The 15,729-nt window shown below is 48.1% G+C and overlaps 1 protein-coding gene across 1 annotated transcript in view; it reads left to right on the top strand.

Annotated features, from left to right (window-relative positions):
• Window positions 1-2,705: 2,705 nt before the first annotated feature.
• Window positions 2,706-15,729, top strand: part of stra6 (signaling receptor and transporter of retinol STRA6) — a 53,258-nt gene continuing 40,234 nt past the window's right edge. Inside the window, exon 1 of the mRNA XM_070865019.1 lies at window positions 2,706-2,783. The gene's annotated coding sequence lies outside the window, so the exon portion shown is untranslated. The remainder of the gene's footprint in view (window positions 2,784-15,729) is intronic.

The raw sequence follows: 15,729 nt of genomic DNA, 5'->3' as shown, positions 1-15,729 counted from the left end.
CCAAAACTGCACGCAGTATTCCAGGTGTGGCCTCACTAATACCTTGTATAGCTGTAGCAAGACTTCCCTGCTTTTATACTCCATCCCCTTTGCAATAAAGGCCAAGATACCATTGGCCTTCCTGATCACTTGCTGTACTTGATGAGGGCAATTTTTTTTACACAGCGAGTGTTTGGGATTTGGAATGCGCTGCCTGATAGGGCGGTGGATACAGTTGCAATAGTAGCCTTCAAAAGGGAACTGGATACATACTTGAAGGAGGATTCTTTTTAAGGGATACGGGGAAAGAGCGGACGAGTGTGACTAACTGGATAGCTCTTCGAAAGAGCCAGCACAGACTCAATGGGCTTTTTAACAAAATCCGTTCCTGGGATGTGGGCATCGCTGGCCAGGCCGGCATGTATTGCCCATCCCTAATTGCCCCTTGAGAAGGTGGTGGTGAGCCGCCTTCTTGAACCGCTGCAGTCCGTGTGGTGAAGGTGCTCCCACAGTGCTGTTAGGGAGGGAGTTCCAGGATTGTGACCCAGCGACGATGAAGGCACGGCCGATATATTTCCAAGTCAGGATGGTGTGTGACTGGGAGGGGAACGTGGAGGTGGTGGTGTTCCCATGCACCTGCTGCCCTTGTCCTTCTAGGCGGTAAGGGTCGCGGGTTTGGGAGGTGCTGCCGAAGAAGCCTTGGCGAGTTGCTGCAGTGCATCTTGTAGATGGTGCACACTGCAGCCAGGGGGCGCCGTTGGTGGAGGGGGCGAATGGGCTCATTCTGTGCTGCCCTGTTCTCTGATTCTAACCTGTGGTCCGATTAAGCGCAGATGCGTAAAATAACGCAACAAAACCAAAAGTAAATGAGAACATAAGAAATGCAATCACGAGTGCCCATGCCCCAGTGGGTACAGAAGGCATCGAGCATACCAGCAGGCCATCATATGGCACGGACATAATCACAGAAGGGAGAGGCCAGACAGCCAGTGCTGTGACCAAGATAGGCAACACCAGGGTGATATCGAAACTAAATTGGAGCGCGAGGTGACAGGACTGTTAGACGGACAACACCCCCCCCCCCCACCGCCCGAGATGTCTGCGCTCCTCAAATTCTGCCCTCTTGAACATCCCTCATTATAATCACTCCACCATTAGTGGCCATGCCTTCATGCCAGGGCCCCAAGCTCTGGAACTCCTTCCCTAAACCTCTCCGCTTCTCTACCTCTCTCTTCTCCATTAAAACCTACAGAACACGATTCAGTCGGGATGTGAATAACAGCAGCAAAAGCAGCAGAATCCAACCCCTGCAATCACTTGTTAACTCGCTGGTGTCTCAGCAGATTGGGTGACGGCAAGCGAGCCAAAAGTGGGCAGAGGAAACGTTACAAGGACTCCCTCAAAGCCTCCCTGATAAAGTGCGACATCCCCACCGACACCTGGGAGTCCCTGGCCAAAGACCGCCCTAAGTGGAGGAAGTGCATCCGGGAGGGCGCTGAGCACCTCGAGTCTCATCGCCGAGAGCTTGCAGAAATCAAGCACAGGCAGCGGAAAGTGCGTGCGGCAAACCTGTCCCACCCACCCTTTCCCTCAACGACTGTCTGTCCCACCTGTGACAGGGACTGTGGTTCACGTATTGGACTGTTCAGCCACCTAAGGACTCATGTTAGGAGTGGAAGCAAGTCTTCCTCGATTCCGTGGGACTGCCTATGATGATGATGATGATGATGATGATGACCGAGTGAATCCCTTCCCAAACACTGAGCAGGTCTCTCCCCAGTGCGAACTCGCTGGTGTTTATAGCAGGCCGGATGTAGTTCAGGACCTCGAATGTCAGGTCCCTCATTGAACTCATCCCTTTTTGGTGTGGATACGAGGGACCACTACTAAATACTATACTAAAATCAACCTCTTTAAACAAGCTTTTGGTCATCTGCCTTATTTTCTTCTTTCCTGACTCGGTGTCAAATTTATCTGTTGTATCTTGTAACACTGCTGTGAAGCGCCTGAGGACGTTTTACTACATTGAAGACGCTATATGAATAAAAGTTATTGTTATTAGGAGCAACCACAGGGCATTCACAATCTGCCCACACATGCAATGCGAACCTTTAACAGCGCGTCATTAAAGTTAACGCAACAGTTACACTTGCAGCTTTTAACCCAAAAGGGACAACTAAAGTCTTTCATTGGCAACAAGGTGTGGAAAGGAGGTTTGGGGGAGGGAGGCAGGACCTTGTGCGACTGTGAAAATAAATTGTGCCTTTATCTAACATGGTGTGTGAGAAGGAGATTACCATTAACCCCTTTCACCAACAGACAAAGCAGGAGGAAATAAAGGGTTTTAAAGAACAGGGTTGGAGTTTTTACTTTCCTTTTAAGTTCGAGAACTTTCCTCCTCCGCTTCCTTGAAATCCGGTACAACTTATAAAAATAGTTGCACCAGCTAATTGTAGAAGTTTGATGAGATAGTGCGGGCGGGCGCGCCACCCAACAAATGTGTCTTCTTCCCCCTATTGTCTATTGGAGATTTTTCACAAGCCAGGCTGCTTGGTGGCGATGGAACAGGTACACATATTTAAAAAAAGCAAAGTGCACCTTTGTCCAGACGTATGCACATCGATTTAAAGGGCCCTCCTCCTCCAATCAGTTAGCGAACGAGGAGGGTGCTTGCAGAGTTGCACTTTCCCTTTAAACCCTTCCGCAGTGACTGGGTTGGTGGTGAATCCCGAGAGGAGCAACTTTGTCGACACAGGGAGCCGGCTGCCTCTGCGCTTGTCTGAAGTTGCACTCCGCGCAAAGAGGTAAAAGTGATCTAACTAATGCTAATTCAAAATAAGAATTGCAATTAATTATTTTTTGCATAGCTTTTTTCCTAATTTTATGCCGTGGTTGCTATTTCTGGCCATAACAATCCCAGAATGAAGAGATGGTGCGGACGTTCTGTGGGGACAAGGGGCAAACTTCGTCTATTGGTTCGCTCGTTAAGTTTGTAGTTTTTCCAACTTGGTAATGTTTACTTATTTTTTTTTAAAACTTAAGAGCGTGTTTCTCCCCAATTGACTTCCTATAAATCCCAGGGTTTCGCACAATGTTAAGACCCTCAATAAAGTTTGTGAAAACTTTTTAAAATGCAGTTTTAGTTGTGAAAAGTTGGAGGCTGGAGTGGCAGTATCTTGTTGAAAGGAGGTTTGAGGACTCGGGACGATTTTATCACCTTTTAGATTTTACTTTCTCGCTCTTTCTCTTCCCCCTCCCAAGACTGTGACCCAACCTGCAACCTGTAATCTCTCGGGTATGCCAAACACCGAGCTTGTTGGTAAACAGTCTGGGTGATTTTATGGTGGCTTACTGCGTTTGTGTGGTGGCTTGGGGGAAGGGGGTTAGAAGTAAATTATGGTTCGTGACAGTTGCTGCAGAAGTTAACTAGCTTTTCATTTGCTTTATGATCAATCTTGTCTGAAAAAAGAGCTCCTGATAGCTGGCTTGCAACACCTCCCTCTGCTCATGAAATGACATGGCATTTATGGCACTTGACCCAAAGGTGTTTATGCTCCAAATGAGCCAACCCCCTACTTCATCGCTTGACCCAAAACTTTCTATTCTTTTCTCGTATACTGTCCTAGCTTCCCCCTTAAATACATCTATGCCACTTGAAAGACTTGCATTTATATAATGCATTTCACAACCTCCAGATGTCCCAAAGCGCTTTACAGCCAATGAAGTACTTTTCCAAGTGTCATCATCATCATAGGCAGTCTCTCGGAATCGAGGAAGACTTGCTTCCACTCCTGAAGTGAGTTCTTTGGTGACTGTACAGTCCAATACAAGAGCCACAGACTCTGTCACAGGTGGGGCAGATAGTTGTTGAGGGAAGAGGTGGGTGGGACTGGTTTGCCGCATGCTCTTTCCGCTGCCTGCGCTTGATTTCTTCACTCTCTCGGCATTGAGACTTGAAGTGCTCAGCGCCCTCCCAGATGCACTTTCTCCATCTAGGACGGTCTTCAGCCAGGGATTTGCAGGATCTTGTGGAGACATCGTTGGTGATATATCTCCAGTGACTTGATGCGTCTTCTGTACATCATCCATGCCTCTGATCCATACAGGAAGGTGGGTATTATAACAGCTCTGTAGACCATGAGCTTGGTGGTAGATTTGAGGCCTGATCCTCGAACACTCTTTTCCTCAGACGGCCGAAGGCTGCGCTGGCGCACTGGAGGTGGTGTTGAATCTCCGCATCAATGTCTGCCTTTGTTGATAAGAGGCTCCCGAGGTATGGGAAATGGTCCACATTGTCGAGGGCTGCGCCGTGGATCTTGCTGACTGGAGGACCTTTGTCTTATGGATGTTTAGCGTAAAGCCCATGCTTTCGTATGCCTCAGTAAATACGTCGACTATATCCTGGAGTTCAGCCTCAGAATGTGCGCAGACGCAGGCGTCGTCCGCGTACTGTAGCTCAACGACAGAGATTGGGGTGGTCTTGGACCTGGCCTGGAGACGGCGAAGTTTGAACAGCTTCCCACTGGTTCTGTAGTTTAGTTCCACTCCAGCGGGGAGCTTGTTGACTGTGAGGTGGAGCATGGCAGCGAGGAAGATTGAGAAGAGGGTTGGAGCGATGATGCAGCCCTGTTTGACCCCGGTCCGGACGTGGATTGGGTCTGTGATGGATCTGTTGGTAAGGATCACGGCCTGCATGTCATCGTGGAGCAGGCGAAGGATGTTGACAAACTTTTGGGGGCATCCGAAACGGAGGAGGATGCTCCATAGACCCTTGCGGTTGACAGTCTCAAAGGCCTTTTGTAAGGTCGAAAAAGGCCATGTATAAGGGCTGGCGCTGCTCCCTGTCGTGCTGCACAGATCATGTCCGTTGTGCCCTGGAGGGGACGAAATCCGCACTGTGACTCCGGGAGGAGCTCCTCAGCCACAGGGAGAAGACGGTTGAGGAGGACTCTAGTGACAACGTTCCCAGTGGCTGATAGCAGGGAGATTCCCCTGTAATTGCCGCAGTGGGACTTGTCCCCTTTTTTAAAGATAGTCACGATCACTGCATCTTTGAGATCTCCCGGCATGCTCTCCTCCATCCAGATGAGAGAGATGAGGTCATGTATCCGCACCAACAGCATGTCTCCGCCATACTTTAGCACCTCAGCAGGGATTCCATCTGCTCCTGTAGCCTTATTGTTCTTGAGCTGTTTTAATGGCTTTTCCTACCTCGTGCAACGTTGAGGTCTCACTGAGGTGGTGGCGGGTCGCATGCTGCGGGATGGAATCGAGAACCCTCGAGTCAAAGGCAGAGTCTCGATTGAGGAGATCTTCGAAGTGCTCCTTCCAGCGTGCCCTGACAGCCTCGGTGTCCTTGATGAGTGTTTCCCTGTTCTTGGTCAGCAGTGGGGTGGGGTCTTGGGAGTTTGGACCGTAGGTGGCCTTGACTGCAGTGAAGAATCGTGGCTGTCAGTCAGTTGTTGTATCTCGTGTGCTTTCTCCATCCACCTGTTCTTTAGGTCCCTGGTTTTTTTGTTGGACCTCAGCCTTGAGCCGTCTGTAATGCTGCTTTGCTGCTCCCGAGTTGGGTTGTTGCTTAAGGCTCACAAATGCTCTGCGCTTGCGATCTATTAGTTCTTGGATCTCCTGATCATTCTCATCAAACCAGTCCTGGTGTTTCCTGGTTGAGTGACCAAGTGTCGCTTCACAGGCACTGGTTTTGGAGGCCTGGAGGACAGACCAAGCGCTGTGGGCATTCAACATCTCGGGGTCATCAAGGCATGCCAGGTTAGCTGTGAGGCGCTTAGCTGGGTCTTTAAATGCCCCGGCATTGACTTTTTTGCGGCACTGCTTCTGCTGTCCCCTCTGCTTTGGGGCAATGTTAATATCGATGATGGATCGGATTAGGCGGTGGTCCGTCCAGCAGTCGTCAGCTCCTGTCATGGCGCGGGTGATGCGCACATCCTGCGATCCCTGGCTCGGACGATGATGTAGTCGAGCAGGTGCCATTGTTTGGAGCGAGGGTGTTGCCAAGATGCCTTGTATTTGTCCCTCTGGCGGAATAGGGTGTTGGTGATGAGGAGTTCATGTTCTAGATATTTTGTCAGCAGTAGGGTACCGCTGGAGTTGGCTTTCCATACACCCTCTCTGTCAATCACGCCTCCCCAGAGGGCTGTGTCTTTGCCGACCCTGGCGTTGAAGTCACCTAGGAGGAACAGTTTGTCGCCCGTGGGGATGTGGGTCAGGGATGTTTCGAGGTTGGAATAAAAACCCTCTTTGGTCTCATCCATTGCATCGAGTGTTGGGGCGTTCACACTGATGACTGTGGCGCATTGGTTATGGGATAGAGTGAGTCAAAGAGTCATGAGGCATTCGTTAACCCCGCAGGGAGAGTCTTTGAGGCGGTCGATCAGCTCCTTTTTCACAGTGAAGCCGACTCCATGAAGGGGCGTTCTTCCTCTGGTTTTCCTTTCCAGGAAAAGGTATAACCTCCACCTTGTTCCTTGAGCTGGCCTTCCCCTGCCTGCCGGGTCTCGCTTAGGGCAGCGATGTCACTGTCAAAGCGTCTAAGTCCCCGGGCAACTATGGCGGTGCGGCGTTCCGGCCTGTCGCTGTTGGAGTTGTCCATGAAGGTCCTGACGTTCCAGGTCCCGAACTTCATGTTAACGAAGTGAAAGTTGCCTGTGCATGAATTCCTTTTAACGTGGGGTGGCACACCGGCTACCCCACGGGCTTAGCTGAGCAAGGTCTTGGTCCAGTGGCAAGGGGGTCCAAGACGACTGGAGACCAGGCACTGCTATATGAGCCTAGTTGCCTATGGCGAGATGTTGGCCACAAGCTCGGCACCGAGTAACACCCTTGATGGTAGGTGGCCCGAGGCTTGGTTGGGGGCAGGCATTAGGAAGGTCAGTTGTCCGCTGGAGTTCCGAGGGATGTTTTTAAAAGTTTCTTCCAAAATTTAAAAAAAAAAGTTTTCCAAAGTTATTTAAAAGTTTCTCCAGAGGTTTTTTTAAAAAATTTCGCCAGGTTATTTAAAAGTTTAAAAGTTTTCCCAAATTGTTTTAAAAGTTTCTCCAAGTTGAGTTAAAGTTTAAGATGTAAGTCAGTAGAAGTTCCTCCCTTGGCACTGCTCCAGGGGCGCTGCTAGCCCTCTGCAGCTGCACGGAGCCCTGGCCAGACCACACCCGGAGCACTGCGGGGAAGTAGAGGCCCAGTCACCGAACGCCCAGATGCCACTGGGGAGAGGCCTGGGTGCCGCCAGGGGCCCGAACACGAGCTGGATGTGTTGAGCAGTAGTTTTCTGTGTTGTCCTGGGCTGGCCCCGGAGTCCCTTCGGCCAGCAGTTCTCTCCCAAACACTGTGTAGTCACTGTTGTAATGTAGGAAACACAGCAGCCAATTTGTGCACAGCAAGCTCCCACAAACAACAGTGACAATGACGAGATCATCTGTTTTTTAGTGATGTTGGTTGAGGGAAAAATATTGGCCAGGACAGTGGGAAGAACTCCCCTGCTCTTCGCATGGGCTCTTTTATGTCCACCTGAGAGAGGCAGACTTGGTTTAACTTCTCCTCTGAAAAACGGCACCTCCGACAGTGCAGCACTCTCTCAGTACTGCACTGTCGGCCTAGATTTCTTTTTTGCTCCAGTCTCTTGTGGGACTTGAACCCACAACTTTCTGACTCGGAGGCGAGAGTGCTGCCCACTGAGCCACAGCTGACCCCTATAACTATTCCCTTTGTTACCTCTAGACGTGACTATTCCAACGCACTCCTGGCTGGCCTCCCACATTCTACCCTACGCAAACTAGAGGTGATCCAAAACTCGGCTGCCCCGTGTCCTAACTTGCACCAATCGCCCGTCACCCCAGTGCTACATTGGCTTCTGTTTGAGCAACGCCTCAATTTCAAAATTCTCATCCTTATTTTCAAATCCCTCCATGGCCTCGTCCCTCCTTATCTTGGCAATCTCCTCCAGCCCCACAACCCCCCCCTCCCCCCCTGAAATGTCTGCGCCCCTCTAATTCTGTCCTCTTGACCATCACTGATTATAATCGCTCAACCATCGGCGGCTGTGCCTTCTGTTGCCTGGGCCCCAAACTCCGGAACTCCCTCCCTAAACCTCTCTACCTCTCTCCTCCTTCACGACGCTCCTTAAAACCTACCCCTTTGACCAACCTGTGCTAATTTCAACTTGTGTGGCTCGGTGTCAAATGTTTTCCTATAATATTCCTGTGAAGTGTCTTGGGACGTTACACTACGTTAAAGGCGCTATATAAATGCAAGTTGTTCTACATTCTCACCACTCCCTGGGTAAAGAAGTTTCTCTTAAATTCCTTAGTGGATTCGTTAGTGACGATCTTCTATTTATGGCCCTATTTGTACTCTCCCACAAGTAGAAGCATCTTCTCTACATCTACCCTATTGAACCGCGTCATCATTTTAAAGACCAGTATCAGGTCACCCTTCTCTTTTCTAGAGTAAAACAGCCTCCATCGGAGAGACTGTAGAGAGACCTGATTGGGGCCCAGGAGAGGCGTGAGTTCGGGCCCAGGGTCAGCACAGGCCAGCCCACACTGCGATATGTGTGCGCACTAGGTCCGGGCAGCAGAGCTGGTCTCCAGTCGTCCTGGTTCAACCCTTGCCACTGGACCAAGACCTAGCTCTGTCAAGCCCGTGTGGTGGCTGGTGTGCAACGGTCACCCCACGTTAAAAAAATCCACGCACAGGCATCTTCCACCCCTTCAGGATGTAGTTCGGGTTATTCTTTCGAAACACCTGTGAACTCATCCTTTTTTTTGGCATGGAAGCAAGTCATCCTCACCTCAAGGGACTGCCTATGATTTTCCTGATTGTTGTAGCACCTCAGCTCTGGTATCGTCCTTGTAAATCTTTTTTTATTTTCGACTTTCTCCAGTGCTTCTATGTCTCTTTTTTTGTAAGTATGGAAACCAGAACTGTGCACATTACTCTTGCGTGCCGTGTGTTATTTACTTGTACCATCATCCTGGAATCAGTCCATCTACATGTTTTTTTGTGCTTTGCAATATTTACCATGGAGCTTTTTCAAAAATAAAGATTCTGCCAAAGTTTAAAGTGTAGTTGTTTAATTGACTGAGTAACGTCTGACTGACTGGCGTCCAAAGTTTAGAGTCTTGTGTGATTTCTGGTTGCAGTAATGGGGAGCCCAGGCGCTGTAGCTTTGTAAAAACTGTTTGTCAGCTGTGGCTCAGTGGGTAGCACCCTCACCTGAGTCAGAAGGTCGTGGGTTCACGATCCACTCCAGAGACTCGAGCACAAAAATCTAGGCTGACCCTCCCCATGCAGTACTGAGGGAGTGCTGCACTGTCGGAGGTGCAGTACTGAGGGAGCGCTGCACTGTCGGAGGTGCCGTCTTTCAGCTGAGATGTTTAACCAAAGCCCCCGTCTATCCCCTCGGGTGGACATAAAAGCTCCCACTGTGCTATTTTTCAAAGAGTTCTTCCCCCATGTCCTGGACAATATTTCTTCCTCCATCAACATCACTTAGATTGTCTGGTCATTATCACATTGCTTGCTTGTGTGGGAGCTTGCTGTGCGCAAATTAGCTGCCGCATTTCCCACATTCCAACAGTGACTACACTCCAAAAGTACTTGATTGGCTGTAAAGTGCTTGGGGAATGTCCTGAGGTTGCGAACGGCGCTATATAAATGCAAGTTATTTCTTTAGAAAGACTTCTTGTGAAACAAAATTTTACATGCTTAAGTTAATCAGTGAGACTTGATTCCAGGTCGGGGTCTCAATGACCACATTGTAGCTCCGAAGGTGGAAGGATTTTTTTTTAAAACGAGTTGCATGGTGAATATCGCAGAACTTGAAATCAAACGCCTGGGAGCTCATTTTAGTACAAAAATATTTGGGTTTTTCAAATAACTTTCGATGACATGATAATTTAAATGTGGTCATCAAATAGTTCTAGCTAAACAACTGTATCATGACTAGATGCAGGAAGATTGTTGATCAGACGTTGAGGCGGCTCTCAAAACTGGATTATGGTTTTTGGTTTCGTGTAGTAATTGTACCAGGTGCAACATAGCAAACCTAAATGTATGTAGCATTTAATGACATTTTTTAAAATTATATTTTGGAGGAACTTTTGCTCTTGAAGATTCAGTGTTGGAGAAAATTAATACTTTCTCACTTTTTGCACCCAACAGCTACTCTTGTGCCAAAGTCACACATAGCACAGATTAGATGCAGAGTAAAGCTCCCTCTGCATTGTCCTAACACTGCAGCAAGCATTCCCATTTTCCATCGCTCTACCATCAGTGGCCGTGCCTTCAACTGCCAAGGCCGCAAGCTCTGGCATTCCCTCCCTAAACCTCTCCCCTCCTCTACCTTTCTCTCCCCCTTTAGTCGCTCCTTAAAACCCACCTCGTTCACCAAAGTTTTCTTTGCCTGATATCTCATTGTGTTTTTTTTTTTTACTTGTTCCCACGATGTGGGCGTCGCTGGCAAGGCCGGCATTTATTGCCCATCCCTAATTGCCCCTTGAGAAGTTGGTGGTGAGCCGCCTTCTTGAACCGTTGCAGTCCGTGTGGTGAAGGTGCTCCCACAGTGCTGTTGGGGAGGGAGGTCCAGGATTTTGACCCAGCGACGATGAAGGAGCGACCGATATATTTCCAAGTCGGGACGGTGTGTGACTGGGAGGGGAATGTGGAGGTGGTGCTGTTCCCATGCGCCTGTTGCCCTTGTCCTTCTAGGGGGTAGAGGTCGTGGGTTTGGGAGGTGCTGCCGAAGAAGCCTTGGCGAGTTGCTGCAGTGCATCATGTACTTGGGGTCTAGTTTTGTATAACGCTCCTGTTTACTATTGTTTTACTATGTATTGTATAAATGTTGTTGTGCCATCTCCAAATTATGGCCACTTGTAGCATGCCAACTAAATAATGGGTTGGAATCGCCAGCTCATTGAATCTTGGGCGCCCTTGCAACCTATGGAGAGAGAGAGGGGTCACTATCTCATCAGTGTGGTTGTTCTAAATTCAGCGAGAAATCAATCCAAGTATTCGATGTGACGTGTCCTTAACTTTTTATATAGTGCCGTATCAAATCTCCACTGTCTCTCAGCACTTCACATTATAAAATTCAGTCACGTGCGTAGGTAGGCATAAGCTCCCACAAATAATGTGCTTTTATATAGCACCTTTTTTTACTGTAGTAAAATGGCCCAAGGCACTTCACAGGAGTGTTTTCAAACAACATTTGACACCGAGCCACGCAGAGATATGGGGCCAGGTCAAAAGCTTGGTCAAAGAGGGTAGGTTTTAAGAGCGACTTAAAGAATGAGGAGAGGTTTAGGGAGGGCTTTCCAGAGGTTATGTGTACAAGAACTCCATGAGGCTGAGTATTGTGGGCTAAACTTAGTGTGACTGTAGTCTTCTTTATTGCAACTCCAGAGTGCCTAAACAACATGGCAGCCAACCTTTTATACAGGCCCTGCACATGTGTGCAGGTGACCATTAGGACTCCAACAGTTGCGCCCTCTGGTGGCAAATGTTACATAGTTACATACATAACAGAGGTGGTTTATCGTTTTGGTTTTTGGGTAGAGGAGGCAGTGTTGGCCAGGACACGTTGTCCTCCCTGCTCCTTGCATTATACATGACAACAGTGGCTACACTTCAATGCACCTCATTGGCTGTAAAGCGCTTTTGGGATGTCTGAGTGGTCGTGAAATTAGTTATATAGAAAGAAAGCAAAACTTAATTTATATAGCGCCTTTCACAACCACCAGACATCCCAAAGCGCTTTACAGCCAATGAAGTACTTTTTTGAATTGTAATCACCGTTGTAATGTGGGAAATGCGGCAGCCAATTTGCGCAGAGCAAGCTCCCACAAGCAGTAATGTGATAATGATCAGATCATCTGTTTTGTTATGTTGATTGAGGGATAAATATTGACCCCAGGACACCGGGGATAACTCCCCCTGCTCTTCTTTTGAAATAGTGCCGTGGTTCTTTTACGTCCAGCTGAGAGGGCAGACGGGGCCTCGGTTTAAAATCTCATCCGAAAGACGGCACCTCCGACAGTGCAGCACTCCCTCAGCACCGCACTGGGAGTGTCAGCCTAGATTTTATTTGGGCTCAAGTCCCTGGACTGGGACTTGAACCCACAACCTTCTGACTTGGAGGTGAGTGTGCTGCCCACTGAGCCAAGGCTGGCGAGTCTTTCTTTCTGCTCTTTCCCCATGGCACTCGGGGAACTTTAGCCTCCACTTTCAACCACCAGAACAGAAAGGCGGGGCCTTGTGTTCAGCAAAAGGACAGTCCCTCCCACAACGCACCGCACCAAGTGAGTGGCCGAGAGAGTGTATTCAAGTGGTGGGCGTGAACCTTGAACTCACCACCTTCTAATCTAGAAGTTGGGGTGGTACACTAGGCTCAAGCTACAGATCCTGTGACCAGATAAGCAACAGCATAAATCAAAGGCCTTTAGAAAGAAGACACCGGTTCCCCTAATGACCTGGTGGGTCTAGGAGAGTGTTGTCTAATACATTAGCCATATGTGGCTAATTGAGAATCCAGATGTGGCTAAGTGATCACAAAATAAAGTGTGAGTGATAGACTGCCATTTGAGCATCTGATCTCCATCTTCTCCTTTGCATGGCGTGTGAATGTGAACTTTAACCTGTGTGCTGTTTTGTCAGGAAGACACAAAGCAGAGAGTGCAAGTGTTTAATCATCGCTGAATCATAGAAACTTACAGCACGGAAGGAGGCCATTTCGGCCCATCGTGTCCGTGCCGGCCGACAAAGAGCTATCCAGCCCAATCCCACTTTCCAGCTCTTGGTCCATAGCCCTGCAGGTTACGGCACTTCAAGTGCACATCCAAGTACTTTTTAAATGTGGTCAGGGTTTCTGCCTCTACCACCCTTTCAGGCAGTGAGTTCCAGACCCCCACCACACTCTGGGTGAAAAATGTTCTCCAACTCCCCCTCTCATCCTTCCACCAATTACTTTAAATCTATGCCCCCTGGTTATTGATCCATCTGCTAAGGGAAATTAGTCATTCCTATCCACTCTATCCAGGCCCCTCATAATTTTATACACCTCAATTAAGTCTCCCCTCAACCTCCTCTGTTCCAAAGAAAACAACCCCAGCCTATCCAATCTTTCCTCCTAGCTAAAATTCTCCAGTCCTGGCAACATCGAGTGCTTGGTTATTAAACTGGGGTAGAAATTTAACAAAATGTACATTTATCGGTATTGAGTGTATGTGAGGTGTTTTCTACAAAAAGGAATGCATGTGGGTAAAACAGTGTCGCTGTGGCTTGCGGACAATTTCTGTTCGAGAACACTGCTCTAGGCATCACCAGCTATAATATTATGCCATGCAAACTAATGATTCCAAGTTATGCTAAGTTTGTATTGAACCACCTAAACCTCTCCGCCTCACTACCTCTCTTTCCTCCGTCAAGACACTCCTTAAAACCTATCTCTTTGACCAAGCTTCTGATCACCTGCACTAATTTCTACTTATGCGGCTCTGTGTCAAATTTTTATCTCGTAATACTCCTGGTGAAACGCTTTGGGACGTTTCACTAGGTTAAAGGCGCTATATAAATACAAGTTGTTGAACCTTGGTTAAACCACACTTCGAGTACTGCGTACGTTTCTGGTTGCCATGTTCCTAAAAGGATATAGAGGCACTGGAGAGGGTGGGAAAAAAAAAAGATTTACAAGGATGATGCCAGAAATGTGTTGGAATACCTATCGGGAAAGGATGAAAAGGCTGGGTGGGTCGCTCTCTTTTTTTTTTCTTGAGGGAAGGCAGAAGGTTGACCTAAAGAGGCCTTGAGAGATTTCGATAGAGTAGACAGAATGTTTACCCTTGTGGGGCAGAGCATACCTAGAGATATCAATATAAGATAGTCACCAAGAAATCCAACAGGGAATGTCATGTAACTGTAACCTTCATGTAACAACACTGTACACTGTATACACCTGAGAAATGCACACCTTGACCACAGGTGGTGAACTTGTGGGAGACACTCCTCACCTGGTCATCCAGGTATATAAAGGGAGGTCCCACGCAGGGTCATCACTGCTGGGTCCTGTGAATAAAGGTACAGGTCACAGAGTGACCTTGTCTCGTGTTGATTTACAGGAGAGTATAAGGACACAACAGGGAATTCAGAAGAAACTTCTTTACCCAGAGTGGTGAGAATGTGGAACTCGCTACCACAGGGAGTGATTGAAGCGAATAGTATCGATGCATTTAGGGGGAGGCTGGACAAGCATATGAGACCCTTGCCACTGGACCAAGACCTAGCTCTGTCAAGCTCCGTGTGGTGGCTGGTGTGCAACGGCCACCCCACGTTAAAAAAAAATCCACACACAGGCATCTTCCACCCTTCAACATGTAGTTCGGGAACGAGAATGTATGGTCCCTCATTGAAACACCTGTGAACTAATCCCTTTTTGGTGTGGAAGCAAGTCATCCTCAATCGGAGGGACCGTCTAGTACTGTACTATACTATGCTACTATGAGGGAGAAGGGAATAGAGGGTTATGCTGATAATGACGGAGGCGCCTCGAGTGGAACATAAACGCTGGCATGGACTGGTTGGGCCGAATGGTCTGTTTCTGTGCTGTATATCCTGTGGCTAATCCTTGGTCTGTGCTGAGTTGATCATCGTTGAGGTTGTGGCAATACCTCTGTTCTGTAAACAAGGCAGTGGAGGGGAAAATAATCCTGGGTTAGGGACAGTTTATTTTTTTTTAAATCAGACGGATGTGAGTTCTTGGTGTGAGAGAGAGAGAGAGAGTGTGTGTGTGTGTGTGTGAGAGTGTGTGTGTGTGAGTGTGAGTGTGAGGAACTACCCCTCAGCAAAAGCCTGTGAGAACACTGGTGCAAAAAAAAACTTGACAACTTTATTAAAGAACAGAGAATGTGGAGCCTGCTCATTGGGTTTATGACCTTTCCTGCAATGTTCACTCGCTGTCTAGTTCAGTTCTGCGTGGTTAGTTCGTTACTCATGGCTGTCTTGGCAGAAACAGCAAGTGTTTAGCTGTGAACCTCTTTAATTAAGGTTATGTATTTTTTTTAAATGTATATAATATTCCACTTTGGTTATCGCAACCGGTGATGCTCCAACAAGTCGAACACCATCGTCCCACTGGTTTTAGCAATTGGAAGATTTGGACATCGGTGTTTTAGAGGGATTTTATTATTTGTTTAAAAAGTGGGAAACCCAGCCAGTCCCTGTGGGGGGTTCATTTACGAATCAAGGGGCAAGGGCTGTCTGATCGATCTGTCTCCACGGGGGAAGTGAAGCAATTTGTACCCTGCTTTGGCCTTCATCTCGGTCAGGATGTGTAATTGGAGTCAAGTACAAATATTTACACAAGAATCTGCAGAATGTCCTCTTTTATAAACTCTCCAAAGCTTACACATTTATCTCTCCTGACAAGATATTTATTGTTTCAGAATCCTTCCGAAGAGCAAAGATCTTGTGTGTAAAAGTAGCGTTGAGGTTCAAAGACTGTTGCTTCTGCACTGCCTTTCGCGATGTCCCAAAGCGCGTTGGTCCTTTCGGTACTCCGGAAAACGCTGCAGGCAATTTGCACACCCCAGGATCCCACAAGCAGCAACGTGATGATGTCCAGATGATTTTTTTTTAGTGATGTTGGTTTAGAGAGAAATATTGTCTGCTTCTTCGAAATAGCGGCCGTGGGATCTTTTTACAGAAGGGGCCTGGGTTTAACGTCTCATCCGAAAGACGGCACCT

The sequence above is a fragment of the Pristiophorus japonicus genome, chromosome 21 (assembly GCF_044704955.1).
Source record: "Pristiophorus japonicus isolate sPriJap1 chromosome 21, sPriJap1.hap1, whole genome shotgun sequence".
Lineage (NCBI taxonomy): Eukaryota > Metazoa > Chordata > Chondrichthyes > Pristiophoridae > Pristiophorus > Pristiophorus japonicus.
Note: the sequence above shows the minus strand (reverse complement) of the source record. Positions and strands in the feature narration are given on the sequence as shown.